Source organism: Arabidopsis thaliana, chromosome 5 (genome assembly GCF_000001735.4).
Source record: "Arabidopsis thaliana chromosome 5, partial sequence".
NCBI classification, from domain to species: domain Eukaryota; kingdom Viridiplantae; phylum Streptophyta; class Magnoliopsida; order Brassicales; family Brassicaceae; genus Arabidopsis; species Arabidopsis thaliana.
Genome location: NC_003076.8, coordinates 12,991,093 through 13,011,172, shown reverse-complemented (window position 1 = coordinate 13,011,172; position 20,080 = coordinate 12,991,093). Strand labels below are relative to the sequence as shown.

At 41.3% G+C, this 20,080-nt stretch overlaps 5 pseudogenes across 5 annotated transcripts; all 5 read right to left on the bottom strand.

Annotated features, from left to right (window-relative positions):
• Positions 1 to 1,680: 1,680 nt before the first annotated feature.
• Positions 1,681 to 2,955, bottom strand: AT5G34838 (annotated as a pseudogene; the record flags this gene model as incomplete). The annotated part of the gene is made up of 4 exons: positions 1,681 to 2,249; positions 2,334 to 2,507; positions 2,586 to 2,728; positions 2,906 to 2,955.
• Positions 2,956 to 4,519: 1,564 nt separating this feature from the next.
• AT5G34837 lies at positions 4,520 to 5,479 on the bottom strand (annotated as a pseudogene; the record flags this gene model as incomplete). Its single annotated transcript has 1 exon — positions 4,520 to 5,479.
• A 4,504-nt stretch (positions 5,480 to 9,983) lies between these two features.
• On the bottom strand, positions 9,984 to 12,704 carry AT5G34836 (annotated as a pseudogene; the record flags this gene model as incomplete). The annotated part of the gene is made up of 1 exon: positions 9,984 to 12,704.
• A 1,254-nt stretch (positions 12,705 to 13,958) lies between these two features.
• Positions 13,959 to 14,945, bottom strand: AT5G34835 (annotated as a pseudogene; the record flags this gene model as incomplete). The annotated part of the gene is made up of 1 exon: positions 13,959 to 14,945.
• A 518-nt stretch (positions 14,946 to 15,463) lies between these two features.
• AT5G34834 lies at positions 15,464 to 17,944 on the bottom strand (annotated as a pseudogene; the record flags this gene model as incomplete). Its single annotated transcript has 1 exon — positions 15,464 to 17,944.
• Positions 17,945 to 20,080: the final 2,136 nt, after the last annotated feature.

The following is a 20,080-nucleotide window of genomic DNA, read 5'->3' as shown; positions in this document are numbered from 1 at the left end:
CCTCAAGCAAATAAGAAGACATAGTTGAAGGAGAGGTTTGAAGGTGGGGACTCAGAACCAAAGCATCAGGTAGAGCAAATAAAATCAATGTCCAAGTTGGTAGTTCTAAGATGCGATATGATCGAATTTTACTCAAAAACGTTAGCCATGCCTTGTTATCAATCAATCCGTCTCTTATACTCGACCTACACATGCTTTCAAATCTACCAATCCCTTTAAGATTCATTAGTTCTAGAACGTGAATCAAGCAATGCATCATCAATGAACTCATTTGGCTAAGGTAATGGTCCCTTACAGAATAGGCTTCAGTAACAAGGGATCTCTCAAAAAATGATTGAGCTTTAGTAGAATGCTAAAGGTAAGTCCCAAGCTATGCATACAGAGATAAGATCCCATCTACCCAGAGTATAAAAATGAAGCTCTAATGGTACTCCCAACTCCAGTGCCAATACAAGAACTTAACTCTACCCTTTGCACTCGTGAATCTTTTAAACTCTTTTTCATATCATTCTTTTCTTTTCTCTTAACTCTAGGAGAAGCTTTCTCAACACTCTGATACATCTAGCGGATTTGGATTTCTTTAACAACTAAGGTTCCTATTTTTAATCATTAAAACCAAAGGCTTTTAACCCTTCTTCTTTAGCTAACAAGAACCTCATTCTTTTCTTTAACATTCCCAAAACCTTTACTAGATTCTTTCCCTTTCCTTATCAACAATGAATTCACCCTTTTATTTTAAACACATCCCACCCCATGATATAAGCACCAACCTAGTCCTATCCAGTCCGAAAAATGCGAACTAGAACTACATGAGACACTATCTCTGTCGTTACGAACCTAACACTTTCTACCAAGCTCAATCAAAATAAGACCTCACAGACACTCACAAGTGATATAGGGCTTGAAAGAAAGTTTAGGTTTGGGTTCGAGTTTAGTGCTCTAAAAAGGAGAGTGAGCCACTTGGACTAACAAGAGTGGTTAAAATGAGTAAGAAAATCCAAGTATTTTAGGGTATCCATGAGTTCTAATTCGATGCCAAGACATGATAATTCTAAATCAGATTCAAGTTCAAATTGATAGGGAATGGTATCAGATCCTAACAGTATGGTCGAGTAGAGCAATGTAGGCATGGTGCTGTTTTACTTCGATTTCATTGACTACGCATCAGACAACTAACAACGAGGGCACTGAGTTTATCTGGTGAACCAAAATGCTTATAAGGCTATCTCATCATTATCTCCTATGCATATGTAACAATCCTAAATGAAACACTCTAGACTCGATCCTAAATGCAATGCAACTACATGAACACTGTTTTTGTGAAATCATTTTCTGAAATTTTTCAATTTTTTTGGGTTTTTTCTATGCCTTAGAGCAAATCCAGTGATTAGTTTCTAAAGTATAGTTTCTATGTATTTTTTATTAATAAATTTGGATAGTTTTGTAGTTTAGAAACTTTTACGAGTTTTTGGAAATTTTTTGGTCCATTGGTGGAATCCTTAAGTGGGTTTCTAAAACAAAAAAATTTTGAAAAAAAGAAAATTTGTTAAATATTTTTATTTGAGCAAATATGATTATGATTAAGAATTATCAAATTTTAAACATACATGATATAGAAAGAAGAAGCAAAAAAACATATTTAAAAGCGGAAAAAAAAACGATTACATTTTAAGATTGATTCTAGTTATAATGTTGCCATACATGTTCAACTAAATCAGCTTTCAATTCTTCATGTTTAATCCGATCACGAACTCGAGCTCTAGTGGCCATCATATTACCGAGATTTGAAGGCATATCTGTAGCATAAGTGAAATCCACTTGTGAAGAGCTAGCTGATTCTGGATGTACGAATTCAGATACATCAAACTGAGTGTAACCATCTCGTTCGTCCTCTACTATCATATTGTGAAGTATTATACATGCTCGCATAATATTGCCAATTTTCACCTTATCATGAAAAAGAGCTGGATGTTTGATAATGGCAAACCGAGCTTGCAAAACTCCGAAAGCACGCTCAACATCTTTACGACAAGCTTCTTGAGTTGTAGCAAATAAAGAAGCTTTATTACCTTGTGGAATTGAAATTGATTGGATAAATGTAGCCCATTTAGGATAAATTCCATCTGTGAGGTAGTAAGCCAAATTATAGTCTTTCCCGTTGACTACGTATTTCACTTTCGGAGCTCGACCTTGTAATATATCATCAAAAACTGGTGAGCGGTCAAAAACATTGATATCGTTTAAGGTACCTGGGGGTCCAAAAAACGCGTGCCATATCCAGAGATCTTGTGAAGCAACGGCCTCTAAAACGATTGTTGGTTTTCCTGATCAACGTGTATATTGTCCTTTCCAAGCGGTGGGACAATTTTTCCACTCCCAATGCATACAGTCGATGCTTCCTATCATCCCGGGAAATCCACGTTGCTCTCCAATATGGAGAAGTCGTATAAGATCATCTCGTGTGGGTCTTCTTAGATACTCATCCCCGAACAGATTTATGGTTCCTTCTGCAAAATGTTCCAAACATAACAGCGACGTGCTTTCACCAATTCAGAGGTATTCATCAACCGCATCAGCCGCAATACCATATGCGAGCATACGAATTGCTGCTGTAGACTTCTGTAGTGCCGAGAAACCGAGTCTTCCGGTGGCATCTCTTCTTTGTTTAAAGTATGGGACTTCATTGGAGAATTTCTCAACGATACGCATGAACAACGGTCTGTTCATTCTAAACCGGCGTCAGAATATATGGGGAGGATATGTTGGATTCTCTGTAAAATAATCATTCACTAATTGGATGTGACCTTCTTCACGATTTCTTTCGATATATGTTTTTTTTTTCCTTGGCTTGACTCGTTGGCGATTACCATAACTCTCTAATGCTTGATCAAAGCATTGATCAAACTTATCATCGAACATGTCGTCGAGATTATAGTTTGAAGAAGAACCTGCCATTTTAGCAAAATTATAGAAAGAGAGAAGAGATAAAAATGATTTGATAAAAAAGAGTGTTTATTATTATGATAAAGAGAGTTGATAGAAATATTGAAGTAGTGTTCGGATTATATATAGAACAATAAAGGAGTAGTGTGTTCGGAATTCTTTTTATTCGGTGTACATTCATTCATACAATATAAAGGAGTAGTGAATGGTGCAAATGAATGGTACAATAATCAATGGTTCAAATGAAAAGAACAATCAAGTTTGTGGTGACAAAACTAAAGTACATTCCTTGGTGACATACTAAAGTACTTGATGTCGGCACTAAAGAATGGCAAACACTTGGACTTGATATTCTTTCTTCTCCATTAAAACAAGGCTTATGATTCTGTGATTCAGTAGTGGTTTGTCATCGTTAAAAGAAACACATATTTTGTCAAACCGGTTAAATGCGGTCTGCGTCCACATGTGACTCCAATTAAATGCGGTCCAAAATCATTGAAAATGTTCACAAACAAACAAATTGGTTGCCAATGATATAATACATTCCAAAGAGCACGGACTTATAACTTTTTCAACGTTTCTGAAACGTTTTTGTTGCTAGTAAGATACAAGACCTAACTTTTGTTTTGTTGGCTCTGTTTCCTCAGTTAGATGCTCCATGTGTGGTGCAAGACCTAACAGGTAGTGAAGCTCAATTGTCCCTGCAGGATTCACCCGATATGATTCTGTTATATATACACACTCAAAGCTCCAAGGCAGAAAATGATTCTACAGATTAGTGAGCGTGAAGCTAATAAAGGTGCATGTTTAAGTTTCATTGTCTGCAAATTCTATCAAAAATACATAGGAGATTGATGTTTAAAGCTTGTAATCATTGATACCTTCAATCATACATCTATTGCAGATCGAAAAAATGTATCTGGTTTTACTTCTTCGTAGCCCAAATTCTATTCCTACATAGCCATAATTTTTTAGAACAGATACAGTATGAAGAAATTTGTGCGAGAAAACTAATAATAAAACTCCACACTGAAGATCCAAAGCACAACCAAGCTCGTTAACCAGTTGACTAAAATAGAAACCATAATCCTACTGTTCTGTTATTCTGCAAATGTATGACTGCTAATAAGATACAACCAAAAAAAAAAAAAAAAGGTAAGAGTCAGAAGAAAACTTAACCGGATTTTGAGCAAGAAACTGGTCGTCTGGAACAAGACCTAACTTTTGTTTTGTTGGCTCTTCATTTTCTTCTTTCTCACATGTTCTGCATCAGTAAAATACCAAGTAAGCTTGGAGACTAGATCAAAAATAGAACAGAACTGAAGTGAAAGTGAAAGTCAAACAACTCAAACTCATAAACTGAAACTGAAAGTGCCAAAGTGAAACAACTCAAACTCATAAACTGAAACAACTCATTGATTAACATAGTCATACACTTAAACATAAAACATAGACAAAAAACAGACACTAAATATAAAAACACACTTGAAACAGACACTAAACTTAAAAACAGAGTTAAAACAGACACTTAGAGAACCATAATCTAGAAACAGACACTTAACCTACAACTGAAACTCAAGCCAACAACTCATTGATTAACTTGTTCTTCAGTTCAATCTCTATGTCAGATAGAGGTTCTGTTTTCCCTAACAGACGCTCAAGCAACTTAGTCCTATTTTTCTTCTCTTTAATAATGATTAGCTTCTCTTTGGCAGCGTGATCTTTCTCTTTTATCTCCCATATACTTTTTATCTCCTTCAAAGCATTGGTTTCTTCACCTTCATCCGGACTTAGCTTGCCTTTTCCTTTGGCTTTGGCTGCGGCTTTGGCCGCCTTAACACCAATGGGACGAGCTTCCTTGTCTTCAAGGCCAACAGGTTCAGAGTCATCTTCACATTTTCTTCTCTTTGCTTTCCCATGAGTAGACTGAGCAATCCACTTTTGATCATATCTAAGCTCCCTCCAAGCATGCTCACAAGTAAACTTGCAGCCATAATCTTTTGAGAAGATCTGATGTGCCAAAGACACCACATCATCATCATTTTGACCACTTGTTTGTTGTTTGCTTGCAGCCAAGTAGCTCCCTACAAACTTGTTCACAACATCATTCACTTTTGACCACCTTTGTTTACAACATATGTGGCCTCTCTTTTCCACACCTTTGAGCTTGGGACTTGAGTTGTAGTACGCTGCTATACGTTCCCAGAAAGCTGCCCCCTTTTGCTCATTGCCCACCACCGGATCCTTGGAAGTGTTCAGCCACCCACTTATGAGAACAACATCTTCAGTTGATGACCAATTCCTCTTTGGTTTCTTGACTTTCTTCCCTTTCTTCCCTTTCTTCCCTTTTTCCCAGCAATTGGTGCTTCATCTTCACTTGGATCATCATCAGACCACTCAGTGCTATACACAGGGACATTTGCTGATCCAAGTTCAAAGCATTCATATGGATTTGGTGGGAGAATGTGACTGTCATCTTGACTGTTCAAAAGGTTTATAAAGCTTGAAGTATGATGATATGGATTCGGTGAATCATATTATTGTTTGTGGTTGTGTGTTTTAAAAATCAAAGGTTACGGTTTTGTGTTTTAAAGGCAAATTATGGCTTTGTTAGACAACTCACAATCAATGCCATACTAAATACTATTGACTAAAATTAACCTACCAAGCAATCATCACAGTTTTACAGTTTTAAATGCTATAAGAACTAGCATTTGACGTTTACCTACAAAAGCAATTGACGTTTATCTAACTACAGTTTTATATCAACAAAGAAGCATTTATCACAGTAAATAACAGCAAAGCATTGATCACATAAATAAATACAAAATGATAAATTACCTTGCATTCGATCTCAAGCCAACCACCTTTGCATTTGGATTATATTCAATTAAGAAGCAGCAAACTTTGTTGCAAATCCTCCAAATAACCTCAGAAAAAATATAGAAACAAAAACTTAATTAAAACGAACTACCAAAAGATCAAATACATAATGCAAAATCGTTGTCCAGATGCTTTGAAGGCTTGAAAGATTAACAAGCAAAAGCCAGTTTATGCAATGAATACACGACATCTAAACTTTTCAGACAACCAAATCAAAGTATCCAACAATACTTAAACCTTGAGCCACATAATGCTCCTCTATCTACCACAACAAAACATATACCTGAATCCGTAAGTTTTTCTTTGAAGGATATAGGTACAAACAAAGCTACAGAACAAACACATAAAGATCTGAAATTTCTATGTTAATATAGAAACAACAATATGACTTCACTGAGAATGAAGCAAACATATAGAAAACTAAGAACAAGCTAATAACAACATATGCAGCTCAAGCTTAGTACACGAACTAAAAATTCCCAGAATTCGTAATTCAATATACATACCAATGCAATCAGATCATAATCTCTTTCAAAATTCAATTTCAAAGCTCATAAAATCAAATCGATTCGAAGAAGAAGAGATACGAACCATGATGAGGGTTTCGATTTGGTTAGAAGCAGAATCGATTTGGGGTCTCCGTCGGCGACCACGAAGAAATCAGAGAGAAGAAGAAAACAAAAAAACGCGTGTTTTTTTTTTTTGTTTAGTCAAAACGTTTACCCAATAAAATGAAGCCACGTATGAGTTTCTATTGGGTCGCGAAAAACCCAATTTTAGGAACGATCCTAAATGGATTGTTCTGTTTTTTTTCATCCGGGCCCATTTTTTTTAAAAAACCCAACATAGAAACCCACTAAAAACCCTTGCTAGACTTGCTCTTAGATGAATGCAGACTAGAGATTATATACAATGCAACACACACTTCTTGAGCCCTCCCCCAAACTTAAATCACACAGTCCACTGTGTGACCAAATTTGGAAGAGAGTACTGAGGACAAAACACATCACAGAAACAAAATAAAAACAAGAGATGGTATATTACAATGGTGAAGTGAGGTGCTTACCTCAGTGGAAAAAGGAACGGAGTTGGTCGTCAATAGCTGCCTGTGATTGCTCCCATGCCATCGAAGAATCTCCCTGTTGTGTCTCAGCTTCCCCGTGGGGTTACTCGACCTCTGCTCCTTCGTCGCGGCCAGCACCGCTCTGATGATACTCGACCTCTCTTCTTCTGCTGCGGCCAGAACCGCGGTCACGTAAGCTTCGGGACTGGAGAAGTCATGTACTCCTACTGCCAGATTGAGCCAATGCAGCCTTCTTCTTTCTCCCGAGCTCCCGAGGCTCAAATGATGAATGCCTCGCAGGGACCTATGAGACTACTCGGTCACTAGGCTCAGGCCTGTGTTGAACTGGCTCTGGCCTGTGGCGACTTGGCTCTGACGCGTCATATCTCCTCGAGGGCATGTCTAGAGGAGGCTCTCCCTGCGGAATAGCTGTGGTAGAAGAGGAGCAGCTTAGCTTGTCAGTCAGAAACTTGATGGCCTTGAAGCACTTGATGAGTAGCCTATCTTGTTTCTTGCACCACTTCTGCAACTTGCTGTTGTTTCTGTGAGCTTCGCTCAAGCTCTTGCTCTCCCTCGCTGGAGGTACATGCTCACTGAAATGATACATGCTCGTATCGTACTCCTCCTCCCTATCCTCATCTGTCTCAGCAATCTCATCCTCTATAGAATCTGTTGTAGGGACGTTGTCATCAGTCGGTGGAGCGCTCTCAAAGTAGATGTAATCACGCGCAGGCTTGAAGTCAATGTTTTCGCCCTGGAGTATGGTTGTGGCCTCAGTGCAGGGAAGCAGAATGTTGGCTTTTCGGGTCAAGGAGTGCTCGAACTTCTAGCGATAGAAATCGCCAACTATGTCGTGCTCCAGAAACTCACAACGACGCAAGTGATCTAAATCCATCATCCTCGGATCGAACCGTGGAGACGTGAGAGGTACACCACATGCTATCAGAATTGGTGTCACAACACCACCTACACAAAGGGCTCTTCGCGCCCTCTTCTTCCCGTTGGTGTGCGCCCACTTCCTGTATCCACAGAGGTGGATCAACAGAAGCATAACCGGTGGAGCATCATTGAGGTCGCCCTTTAGGAACTTCTTCCCCTTTGTTCAGCGGAGAATGCCCGTGAGTGCAGAATCAATCATCTCCATGTCTGTGTTAGACACGGTGCCTGTAGATTCCATAGAGTACAGAACATTCGCTACAGAGCGTTGATAGTACTGGATCCCAGGGCTTCGAATCTGGTTGCTCTTGGACCTCATAGAGTTGAGCGCCATATCGTTCCCAATAGTTAACCACAAATCCTTCAACTCTTCCCTCTCGAACTTGGGTTTAGTTCCCTTTTCACTTGGGAAACCAAACAATCCTTCCAAGCTCCGATAGATAGCTGGTAACGGTGCTCGCTCACTGAAAAAGTCAAGAACCGCAACCCTTCACTCTCCAGCTCATCTGCTGTGAGTGGAGAGAAACTCTATTGTTTCCTTCTTGTAGGCGACGTACGGGTAAGACATCAGTGTCTCCAGATGACACTTCTCAAATAAGTGATGTACGTCCTCCAGTATCCCCAGCTGGGCTAAAGTCTGATAACAGGGGTACCTCGTTCCCTAGAAGTCGTTCAGCTCTCCTCTCATTGCGTCAAGCTACTAAGCTTTGGGTGTCAGCTCTGAAACTCTCATAAGCCTGTTGCTCTCTCTCCGGTCTAGTTGACCAAGACTCACCTTCATCGACGTTGTAATCCGCATCCATAGAGGACTCGCCACTGTAGTAACTCATATTGATTTCCTGGAAAAAAATGCAACTCAAACCTAAACGTCAATATGTTAGTTTTAATAAGCGCAAACACTAAACCGGCCGAGTACACGGTCGATTAAACCGGTCGAGTACGTTGAAATTGTGGATTCGAGTTTTGCGGTTTTGCGGTCGAGTGAAAGTGAATGAGAGACGGTAACGTCGTGGTTGAGTGAATGGTGGCAAGGCTTGTTTGGTTGATTGTAGTGGCAGTTTGGTCAAGTAAACGGCGAATGGAGAGAACATGGTGGCGGTTTTGATTAGAGATGGCAACGATGAGGTCGAGTGGTTGAGAGGGGGTGAGGAGGGGGAGGCGAGTTCCTTGGTGGCCGAGTCAAGCTTGCGGTGAGTGAACGGCGTGAGGTCGAGTAAACTCGAGTATGGAGGCGACGGAAGCACGGTGAATGGCGAGAAACTCTGGCGTAGATGTTGAGGCGAAGCGTGAAGTGGTCGAGTGAAGGAGAGATGGTGAGCAGTGAGAGATGGCGAAGCTAGAACGGCGAGGAGCTCCGGTAAAGTCGAGTAAATGAAGATGAAGATGAAGCGCGGAGAGGTCGAGTTGTGGTCGAGTGAGAAGGAGACGAAGCTGTGAGGAATGGTGAAGTTCGAACGGCAAGGTTGAGTGAACGGAGACGACGGAGAGACGGTAAAGGTCAGGTGGCCGAGTAAGCGGCGATTGGAGAGGACATCGCAATCGAGTGAAAGAGAGTCGGTGAGAGAGATGGCGAGTGAGATTTGGTCGAGTGAGAGTTGTGAGGGAGAGATGGCGTCGGTGTGAAGAGATGAGGTTGGATCGAGTGGCTGTGATGAAGCCTTGGGATTTCCTTATCACTAAAAGGGCGTGGGGGGGGGGGACAAAAAGGAGAGAAGGTGGGACGCACTTGGTCTGTTTGTCCTGAAGCATTGTTCCCTGTTGACTAGAACCTTCTGTAATCCTCTGTAAACTTGTTAAACTCCCTCCAAGTCTCTGTAGCTTCTGTTGGTCGAGTATAAGTATAATTTCAAAATTTTGGTTTTTAAAATCATCACTAATACTCGACCAACTTACTCGACCTCATGGCTTCTAAGTGCAACAAAAGTTTTTCAAATTCTTGAATTTCTCACATACTCGATCCCTTGTTGCTCTGTAGAGTAAATTTTTTAAATTTTTACTCTACCTCCACGCTGTTTCTCTGTTCCTGAGAATCACAAACACAACCAAAAACAAATCAAAAATAAAAAGAAAATAAAAGTTTTATTTACAGAAACAGTCTTGGGAATTCCTCCCAAGTGAGCTTGTTTAAAGTCTCTAGCTTGACTCCTCACACTCATTAAGAAGAAAATGGGTGATAGAGAGGATCTGCATAGTCCTCTCTGATCTCATCATCATATTCAGCATCCTCTCTTGAGAGATGCGTAGAAGAATACTCAATTCTTCTTTCCTCGAAATAGGCCTCTTTCTCTTCTGGTGGATAATTTATCTCCTCAGACCGTCTTGAAGTAAACTTTTTTCTCGGGATAGTATCAATCCCGCATTTTGATTGAGCTTTCTCTTGCATCTGATCCAATTTACTCTTAAGTTCCTCAACTGTCTGAGCTAGATTCTCTATGGTTTATTCTTGCTCATCAAATTTCTTTTTGAGATCTCGCAAGTCAGGTGTAGAGGTTGTGCTTGGTCTGGTGATTGAATTTGAAGGTTGAGGTTGAGCCCTGATCTTTTCTTCTACAGCTGTCCTTTGCAAAGTTTCGTTGTTGTCAAACTGCAGCTTGATGTGCTTCCCAAGGTTGAGACTTATTCTCCCGTCTTTGACATCTATCATCGCTCCCACTGAGGCTAAGAAAGGTCTCCCTAGGATTAGAGGATCCTTAGGTTTTGCTTCCATCTCAAGCACAACGAAATCTGTAGGTACTTCCACTCCATTAATCTTTACTGGCAGATCTTGTAGCAGGCCAAAGGGTTTCCTTGAAGACATATCAGCAAGGATCAAAGTCATGTCGCAAGGCTTGTACTGAGTGAATTCCAACTTCCTTGCCACGGAGAGTGGCATTAAGCTTACTGAAGCTCCCAAATCACATAGACAATTGCTGAAAACCAATTGACCAATGGAACATGGTAGAGTGAAAGTTCCAGGATCTTCCAGTTTTTCTTGAACACTCCTCTTAACAGTGGCCCTAGACGGATTAGCATTACATTCGTCTTCTAAATCTTGATAAATCTTGATCCTTTCCAGAATTGACTTTCTCGTATCTTTGTGAGGATACGAGATCAGGTTGTGAACTTCTATTAGAGGCATCACCGCTTCCATCTCATCAAGCTGCTTCTCTGCAAGAGAATTGTATCTTTCTATCCATGCTTTCCTGAATTTCCATGGAAGAGCACGTGAAGGTAATGGTGCTGGCTTGAATCGTTTTACCATCCTCTCAATGATGGTTGCTTTCTCGTCTAGGTTGGACTGAGTTTGAAAACGGGATCCAACTGAATGGTCGAGTCCAACAACTGAAATTTCAATATGAGTAGAAGCCTCCCTGTCCTGAACATCACTGTCCTCAGCGATTGAGTTGGAGACATGTCGAGTAGGCAGCTCTCGATCATGACAGATAGTGATTGCGTGAGCAGTGGCGTATTCTTTCGGGTTTTAGATTGACTTCCCTGGAAGTCCTGTTACTTTTGGAGCAGAGGTTGATGTAGTTGTCTTTCCATGTATCTGACCTTAGAGGTAAATGCCTCAAGTTTGATATTCAGATTGTTGAAAGTGCAATCAACCTTGTTGTGGATTTCTGCCATCTTCTTGGCGAGATCCATTGCTCCTGCTGCTTGTTCCTGGAGAATCTGCTGTAACATGTTCTTCAAGTCAGAATCTGGAGTTGTTGAAGCTGGTTGTTGTTGCTGCTGTGTGAACCCAGGTGGTGGAAGTTGCTGCGGATAGTTGCCCTGATACTGCTGCTTAGGAAAATACTCCTGACCTTGGTTGTATGGAACAAAGGGCTTGGGTTGATTCTGCTGCTGAGAGGGGTAGACTTGGTCCTGCGGGTTTGCAATATTTGTACTTCTGTAAGACAGATTGGGATGGTTCTGCTTGAAGTTGTTGAAACCATTGTTGTAACCTCCTTGGTTTTCCACATAGCTGACCTCTTCTGACTGCAGAGTCTCCCCATCCTGGACTTGGAACGTCTCATCATCACCCAGAAAATGAATGTGCTTCTGTTGCACAAGGAGTAGCTTGTCCATTTGTCATTCATAGCTTTCATTTCTCTGCAGTGCTTCTCATCAGAATCAGAGCTGTGGCAGATGCTTCTATCGTAATCTTCATTGTAGTTGCCATTTGACTGAGCCAAGTTCTCTACCAGCTCCCATCCTTCTTCAACATCTTTGTTGAGGAAGTTCCCGTTAGAAGTGTTATTAAGAAGCATCATGATCTTGGGAAGGACACCTCTATAGAGGGTGCTGAGAAGTGAAGCTTTGTAGAAACCATGATGAGGACATTGTGTCTGGTAACCTTTGAAACGCTCCCATGCTTCGCAGAAAGTCTCATTATTTGTCTGTGTGAAACCGGAAATATCATTCCTTAGTCTCGCAGTCCTGGAGTATGAGAAAACTTAGCCAAGAAGGCTTTCTTGCAGTAATTCCAGGAGGTGATAGAGCCTTAAGGAAGCAACTTTTCCCACTGATGGGGTTTGTCTCCAAGAGAGAATGTAAACAATCTGAGCTTGAAGCCATCCTCACTAACTCCATTGATCTTTGTTATGCTGCAGAGCCTATCAAACTCGTCTAGGTGATCGAGTGGATCCTCCATAGGGAGGCGGTGGAACTTGTTGCTCTGAACCATGGCAATGAGACCGCTCTTGATCTCAAAGTTGCTGTTCTGCACTGGTGGAGGCACGATGCCATTACGCTGATTGTGGTTGTGTGGTGCATCACCTGCACCTATGTTTTTTGGTTGTACTTGCTCATCTACCATTGTGTCTGTTGCTGTTTGTGTTCTGAGTTGGCGTGCAATACGGTAGATGTTATCTTTGAATAGGAGATTCTGATTTCCTTGTGATCGTGTTTGCATACAACGAGTACCAAGTGGTGAAGCTGGTGATTCGCAGTACCTGAATCAAAACAGACAAACACAAAAAACACAAAGTTAGTAACTTTCAGTAAAAATGAAAAAGAACTTGATCTTAAGTATTCTACAATCTCAAATATAGCAAACAAACATCCAATTGGCAACGGTGCCAAATTGATAATAGTTTTTTAATCAATTAATCCTATAGCACTATCATGTCGTTGTAGTACTTAGGGTGTCAATCCAAATGGGTGTGATGCAAATAGATGAGATGTGATCAGAAGTCACTAAGTCAAGCCAAGCAATAACAGTGTTGGGGTTCCTAACAGTCCTAAGCGAACATGCAGAAAACAGAAACAATAAATGAATTACTAAAATCACTCGACCACAACAGGCTGATGGCAGAAGTAGGATGTGGTCGAGTAACAGGTCGAGTAACAGACAGGATATGAACCAGCTATACTCAACTGCATAGTCTGTTGCCAGACACTGGGTGTGGTCGAGTGTACTGGTCGAGTAATAGACAGGAAACAAGACAACTATACTCGATTGCACAGTCTGTTGCCAGACACTGGGTGTGGTCGAGTAAGTTGGTCGAGTAATTGCAAAAACTAAGAAACATGCAATGAGAACGATTAAGCGATAATGATAAAACAGAGAAATCAGATAGACGAGAAATTCCAAAGGATGGGGTAATCGAATAGAGTGGTATCCTAGCCTATTCGAATGGTTAACAAGCGCAATCAAGCTATCCCTAAACAACAGGTTCAACAACAGATCAATTCACTCCCGTGATAGAAATCCTCAAGCAAAGCTAGCCCAGACTAATTCCCATTAACAGAATCTAACTATGCAGGCAATAAGAACAGACTGATAAAGTCAATAAACGCTCTAAACGGTCAATCCCTTGGGATAGAGACGAATATTTCAGGAACTAGTGGATCAAGCATTCCATCGAACACCTTCTGGGTGCGGGAATGCTTGGGATCGAATTCCAGTTGATCAGAAAGAAATAAGCAGTAAACACAAGTAGTCCTGAAGGGATTCAATCAATTCTAAAACTTAACCATTCTACAGACTATGGATTCCACAACTACTCTATCCCATCCTTAAGAACTCTATGTCACTACTCAGATAACATGCTCAAAGACATAAACGCAGGTAAATGATAATATTGCAAAAGTAAAGAGATAAAGAGTACATGACAGGTGAAATTAAATGCGGAATCTGAATAACTTGTAAAAGTCTCGAATTACAGGTTGCAGAAGCAAAAGCGGCGCAGCCAGAGTAAAACAGAAAATAAAACTGAAACAAAAACTCAAAGTCGACTAGATTTCTCGGACAGAACCCTAAGACATCTATTTATACAAAACTAAATAAAAAGATAGTAGACGGGCCAATAACCTAATCGCCCGGCCCATAGAGTGATAATGGGCCGAGATGGGCTTCGTGATCCGATGGGGCTCCAGGCCGCTTCCAAATACTTCGTCTTCTCTTCCTTGTGGTCATCTTGTCTGGTTGAGTGCAAATTTGAGTAGACTCCAAAGATGTGATCAAGTGCTTGGTCGAGTGATGGTGTTCATGGTGAGTGATGATACTCGACCAGGGGGTCGAGTAACGTGGTGGAGTGAACGACCGAGTGTTATCAGGTGGTGTGGCAAAGTGATACTCGACCAGGGGGTCGAGTAATGTCATCGAGTGGCCTGAGCTGCGGTTACTCGACCTGAGGGTCGAGTAGATGGGTAGAATGGCTCCAAAGTCACTCGACCAGGGGGTCAAGTATTGTGCTCGATGTACTCGGCCTGAGGTCGAGTATGTCCTTTTGGTTCTGGCTCGCTTCTTCCAATTTGCTCGCAAACAGCTCCAAATCACCTGAAAAAAACTCAAAAATGCAATATATAGGCAAAGCTATCCTAATCATGCAAAGTATGCAAGAATGATAAGAAATGATATAAAACAGTGATGAATGATATGAAACTAGACTCAAAATGATAATGAATGAACACTGAAAACATGCAAATTATAGACATATCACGTATTCGTATCCGTGTAAAAAGTAGAAAAAGGTTTCAAGTAACAAAATAGAGAGTAGCATTAGCAGTAAAAGATTCATTAACCACCCAGACTTACTTCACACTGTCCCCGGTGTGAAAATAAGCATAGGGATGATTCGTGAGAAAGATAGGTTAAGAACAATGTCACCTTGTTGTGGTGACTAACCGGATGATCTCTCGCCTTGCTTAACATCGAACTTACTCGGCTTAGTATAGTCGAATTCCATGATATTAATCTCCATTCACATATTCCTTGAAACAAAAACCTAAAACCACCAATAGCTTTAACAAAACAAAATAAATAAAACATACCTAAGATAGAGTTTATCTTGTTTTTGTCATTATGGCAACGAATAAGATCAAATTTATGGTAACGGATTGTGTGAATGGATGGCGATGCAGTTGCGGTGCTTGGCCGAAAGGGTGGAGTGGGTGGATATATAAGCGGTCAGGTGTTGGATGGTGTCGATTGTCTTTGAGATGGGCGGAATGGTTCGCAGGTCAAACGAATCCAATGGCTGGCCTATCGGCCATGGCGGTGCAACTTCCCCTATCCATTCATGGGCTAGACATAGTTGGCCGAGTTTTGGGTCGCCCGGATCGGCGGGCAGTTTCTTGCCCAGGCCGACAATCTTGTTCCGGGCGGCTAGGTGAGGCACCTCTGGCCAAAGGGTGGCACAGTCGGGCGGACTCCGACCAAAGATTGACACGGTCGGGTCGGCTTTTTCAGGTGACACTGGTTACTCGGATGAGTAGCCAGGCCGGTTGTCACGATGCCAAGTGACAGGTCTATGTGACCTTCTTCCTTCTCTTTTTTTTGGCTTCTTCTGTTTCTATTTTTCTCTTTTTTTTGGTGTGTTTTATATAAAACTGAAACAAATACTAATAAGATCAAAAGCAAAAGCAAAATTTAAATCTTAAGGAAAGTATTTACCTAGTGGGTTGCCTCCTACTGAACGCACTTGGTTAACGTCGTTGGTTCGACGTTTGGGAACCAGTTAGGTTCAATGGGGAGGAGCTTCAGGGATCGCTTCTCCTTGGCGTCCTTGATGTCTTGATACCCTGCCCTTGCTTCTATGGTAAGTTTCCTTCTATATGGGGTTTTAGAAACCTTATCTTGTAGGAAAACTTCTTCAATGCGCTTTATCATCTCTTGGATGTGTTCCTTGCTTTTCTTACCAAGCTTCGGAGGAACGCTCATCTTCACCTTTGAGATTTTAGGCAGGTCGGGCGGTTAGGACGGCAGTTTTGGGGCATTCTTGCAGATTACACGGTTGCCTTTCTCTTCCTTGCTGATATCGGGACCAACAGGATCATAAGGCAGAGGACTCAGGGAGGCTGGAACCGTCTTGGAGATCATCGGGTAGATGACTTTCTTGTTAACCTTGGTGAATATGATTTTCTTGCAGTTGTGGTCAATCACGGCACCGACGGTTGCAAGAAAGGGTCATCCCAAGATTAACGGCTTATCAATCTCCTCATCCATCTCTAAAACGTGAAAGTCGGTCGGGACTAAACAATCCCCTACCACCAGCCGAGGGTCGCAAACTAATCTGTCGGGCTGGGATGCATCTCCGAAGACTAGACTAAGGTTGGATGGAGATAAATCTCGCAATCCGTTCTTCTCCTCTACACTTCCTGACATTAAGTTCACATTAGTAACAAAATCACAAAGAGAGTCAAGAAATTCAATACCTATTATTGAGCAAGAGCAGACAAAACGTCCCAGGTCTTCAGCCTTGGTAAGCCTCCGTAATGGTTAGCATTCGGGCTTGACCTTGACATCCTCTTATGGTTTGCAGGCGACGTCCTGGTCGGGTTTGACGGGTGGAACTCAGGACTTGGCTTCATCGACAGAGGTTTGGGCGGATGCCACCGTGTTACAAATTCCCTTAAGGTTCTCTTTAGTCCTTTCTGGGAGTGTGTTAGGTTGCCTTTTGACCGACTCAGAGTTCTGCACTATTTGAGTCTCGAGCTTCTTCATATGCGTGGTAAAACGTTCAAACTTTCCATTTAATCAAAGTACATGTTCCCCATCCGCACTTTCATAGCTTGACTTGCCTTTCGATTCTCGTTCGTCATGTCTTGTATCATCATCTCATGCTTAGTTTCGTTAGATGGTGCGGGTTCGGTGGGTCCAGTCTGAAGGGCGCTTGGCTGGAAGATATTGGTGTTGTAGTTGGCGTTTTGAAATCGCCCTTGGAAAGGTTTCACCGGTTGGTAGTTTTGATCTTGAGGGTTCTCAACATTTGGGTTCCTATAAGAGAGATTAGAGTTACCTCTAAAGTTGTTGTTGAAGTTATTTTTGTAACTGCAATTCTGGTAGAATCCTTGGGCTCCAACATAGTTCACTTCTTCTTCTTGATCAAATGTGTCATTGTACCCTTGGAAAACTTCCGTTTTACCGACCGTCTCGCATGCGTTTAGGGCACGGTTTTGATTCTTCAGAAGTTGGGCCATCGTGTTCTTCAGTTCGAACATCTTGTTTGAGTCAGAGTCTTTAGTATGGATGGTTCTATCAAAATCAGTGGAAGCATTTCTGTTGCTGGTCGCCAAATTCTCTATATAGGCATGTGCATCGTCAACATTCTTGGTTGTGAAGTCGCCATTGCTAGCCGTATCAAGAAAGAGTTGGAACTTGGTATGCAGTCCACTATAAAAGGTACTTATAACGTTACCTTCGAGGAAACCATGATGAGGACAATCGTGTTCGTAGTCCTTAAATCATTTTCATGCTTCATAGAAGGATTCGACCGGTCTTTGTTAGAATCCTTGCAGCTTGTTCCTTAAAGACTTGGATCTGGACTTCATATAGAAGTGATTTAGGAAGGCTAACTTACATCCTTCCCACAAAGTAATCGACCGTGGAGATAAAGACTTTAACCATCTAATGTCCTTGTCGGCCAACGAGAAAGGAAAAAGCTTACACTTAAAATAGTCTTTACGTATCCCATGGGATTGTGTAGTACTGTAGATTTCTTCGAAGAGGTTGATATGATCCATCGGGTGCTCTATGTTCAAACCATGGAATTTGTTTTGCTTCACAAGGCCAATGATTTGAGGTTTGATCTCAAAATCTTGCCTTAGACTAGGTACTCGTATGGCAGCTCAATCCTGAGGGTACCGGTTAGGTGCGTCGTAATTGACTATCGTACGTTGAGGAGCGGCCAGTCTTATTGGTGGAATATATGTCGGTTGCCTAGGAAAATTGGGAGGTCATGGAAGAGGAACATTTATGTTTTCTCCGACGCATAGAGGGTGAGCTTCAAGATACTCTCGGTCTTGTGGATCGACATGTTCTTCGGCCGCCTCGTAGATGGGGTTGCCATCATCATCGTGTAAGGGTTGTCCGTGCTCACCTAAGGCCGGAACTTGTTGCGGCTGATACGCAGGGAGACCTTAATCTCGGTTCCTTTGTTCGGCCATGATTGTTGTCTTTGAAGTCTTCGGATTTTGTGTTCCAGTTGACCTATGTCTTGATATGGCGGTACACCGGAGTTTTTGCTCTTTGTCATGCACCTGCAGATGTCAAAAACCAAAGCTAGAAGGGGAACAAGAAGTTATCAAAGTAGAGTAAGAAAGAAAGAGAATAAGCCTTGAGCTTAAAGTGTCTTGACAGGAGGTTAGCCCCTGCAACGGTATCTTGAATCACTCCCCAGCAACGGTGCCAAAAAGCTTGATGCAGGTTTTCTTTCGCCCCAGGCTTTTACCTGAAAGACCACACGACTCATGCGAGTGCAAAGTATATCAGAGTAGTATTTAAGGATCGAATCCACAGGGAGTGTAGCTACAAGGAAGAATTCAAGTTAGGTAACCTAGATCAAGACAAACGAAACAGTGGAGGTTTTGTGAATGCAGTGAAAATAAGTAAAGAATTCAATGGAAATAAGAAAGCAATGGAAGTTAACTATAAAAAGGCAATAAAAGTAAATGTCAATAAGAAGAGTGATGTAAAACTAGTAAAACAAAACGCTAGGTCTTCGGGGTTTTCTTCGGGCATCATAGTTTAACATAAAGGTATAAATCCCAATCTAGATGATAACATGGTTAGGTTTGTTTACTTCCAAATTCTCGGACATAGGAAACTCACTAACGGTTAGTATGTGGAAGCCGGCTATTCTCACTAATACCACTAATACCTTGCGTACTCAGTTTCCCTAACGGCTAGTAGGTGATAACATGGTTTCGAGATACAAGATCAAAACATTAAGTTCAAGTTCGATTCTAGTCCATAAGTCCCTATCACTCGGCGGGCGTGCAACGGTTATAGTTCTTTATTCAGTTGAGTTAGTTAAAGCAATTATACAAGATTCTTCCAAGTATAAACTACCTAAGATCATGTACTAGGTGGCGTTCCGGACATACATGCATGAAGATTAAATTCAAATAGAAATAATAGTGTAAACGATCAAATAAAACCATAAAAACTGCCAACTTAAACTTGATCTAAAGTCCCCATGAAAACCCTTCGAAACCCCTAAAACCTAACTAGAGATCTATTCACACATATTCAAAGAACACAACATCATATGAAGAAGAAATTGCATAAAAAGAAAATGAGTATGAAATGGGTTTAGAGATCTTTTCTGGAAATCCAAAGCTTGATGAATCTTCTTCCTTTTACAAGTAGAGAATAAAGAATAGAAGAGAAAAGAGAAAACAAATGAATAACAAGAGGAGGACGACTTGGAGGCGATGAGAGGCGCATGAGGCAGCCTAATTTTGTGGGTTCTGATTAGGGTTTCCCCTTATCCTTGTATTTATAGGGCTTCATTAGGTCAAAGGGTAGAAACGTCTTTCCATTAATTAGTAAGTGATGGGCCAAGTTCCTGGGCTTCTTAGGGAGGGTTGAAGTTGGCGGCAAGAGGAAGGGAAGGAGTGGTTGTGCGCCGTAGTGGTCGATGGAATACTTGAGGGGACGTCAGGGTTCAAGTCTCTTCGGCCGACAATTTTAAATTGATCATTTCTAAAACCACGATTCTAGAACATGTCTTCACTCTTCGTGCCATAACTTCTGAACGGCTTCATGGATTGCTTTGATTCGACTTCGATGTAAATATTGACTCTTCTAGCTTTCCTATGACACCGAGATACCTCCATGCCAAGATCGTAAAGACCTTAAACGGATGCCAAACATCTGAGGCACAAAAACTGTTCTGAAACGGAATTTTGTCGATTTCTACTCCTTTTAGCATGAAAACTCATAATTCTTCCTTGAAGCCCAAATACTCGAAGTATGCCTTGAAGTGTCCTGTAACTATTGATTTCTCCATGGAAAACCCAATAAAAAAATAGTAAAAGTTGGAGAAATACGATGTTATCACC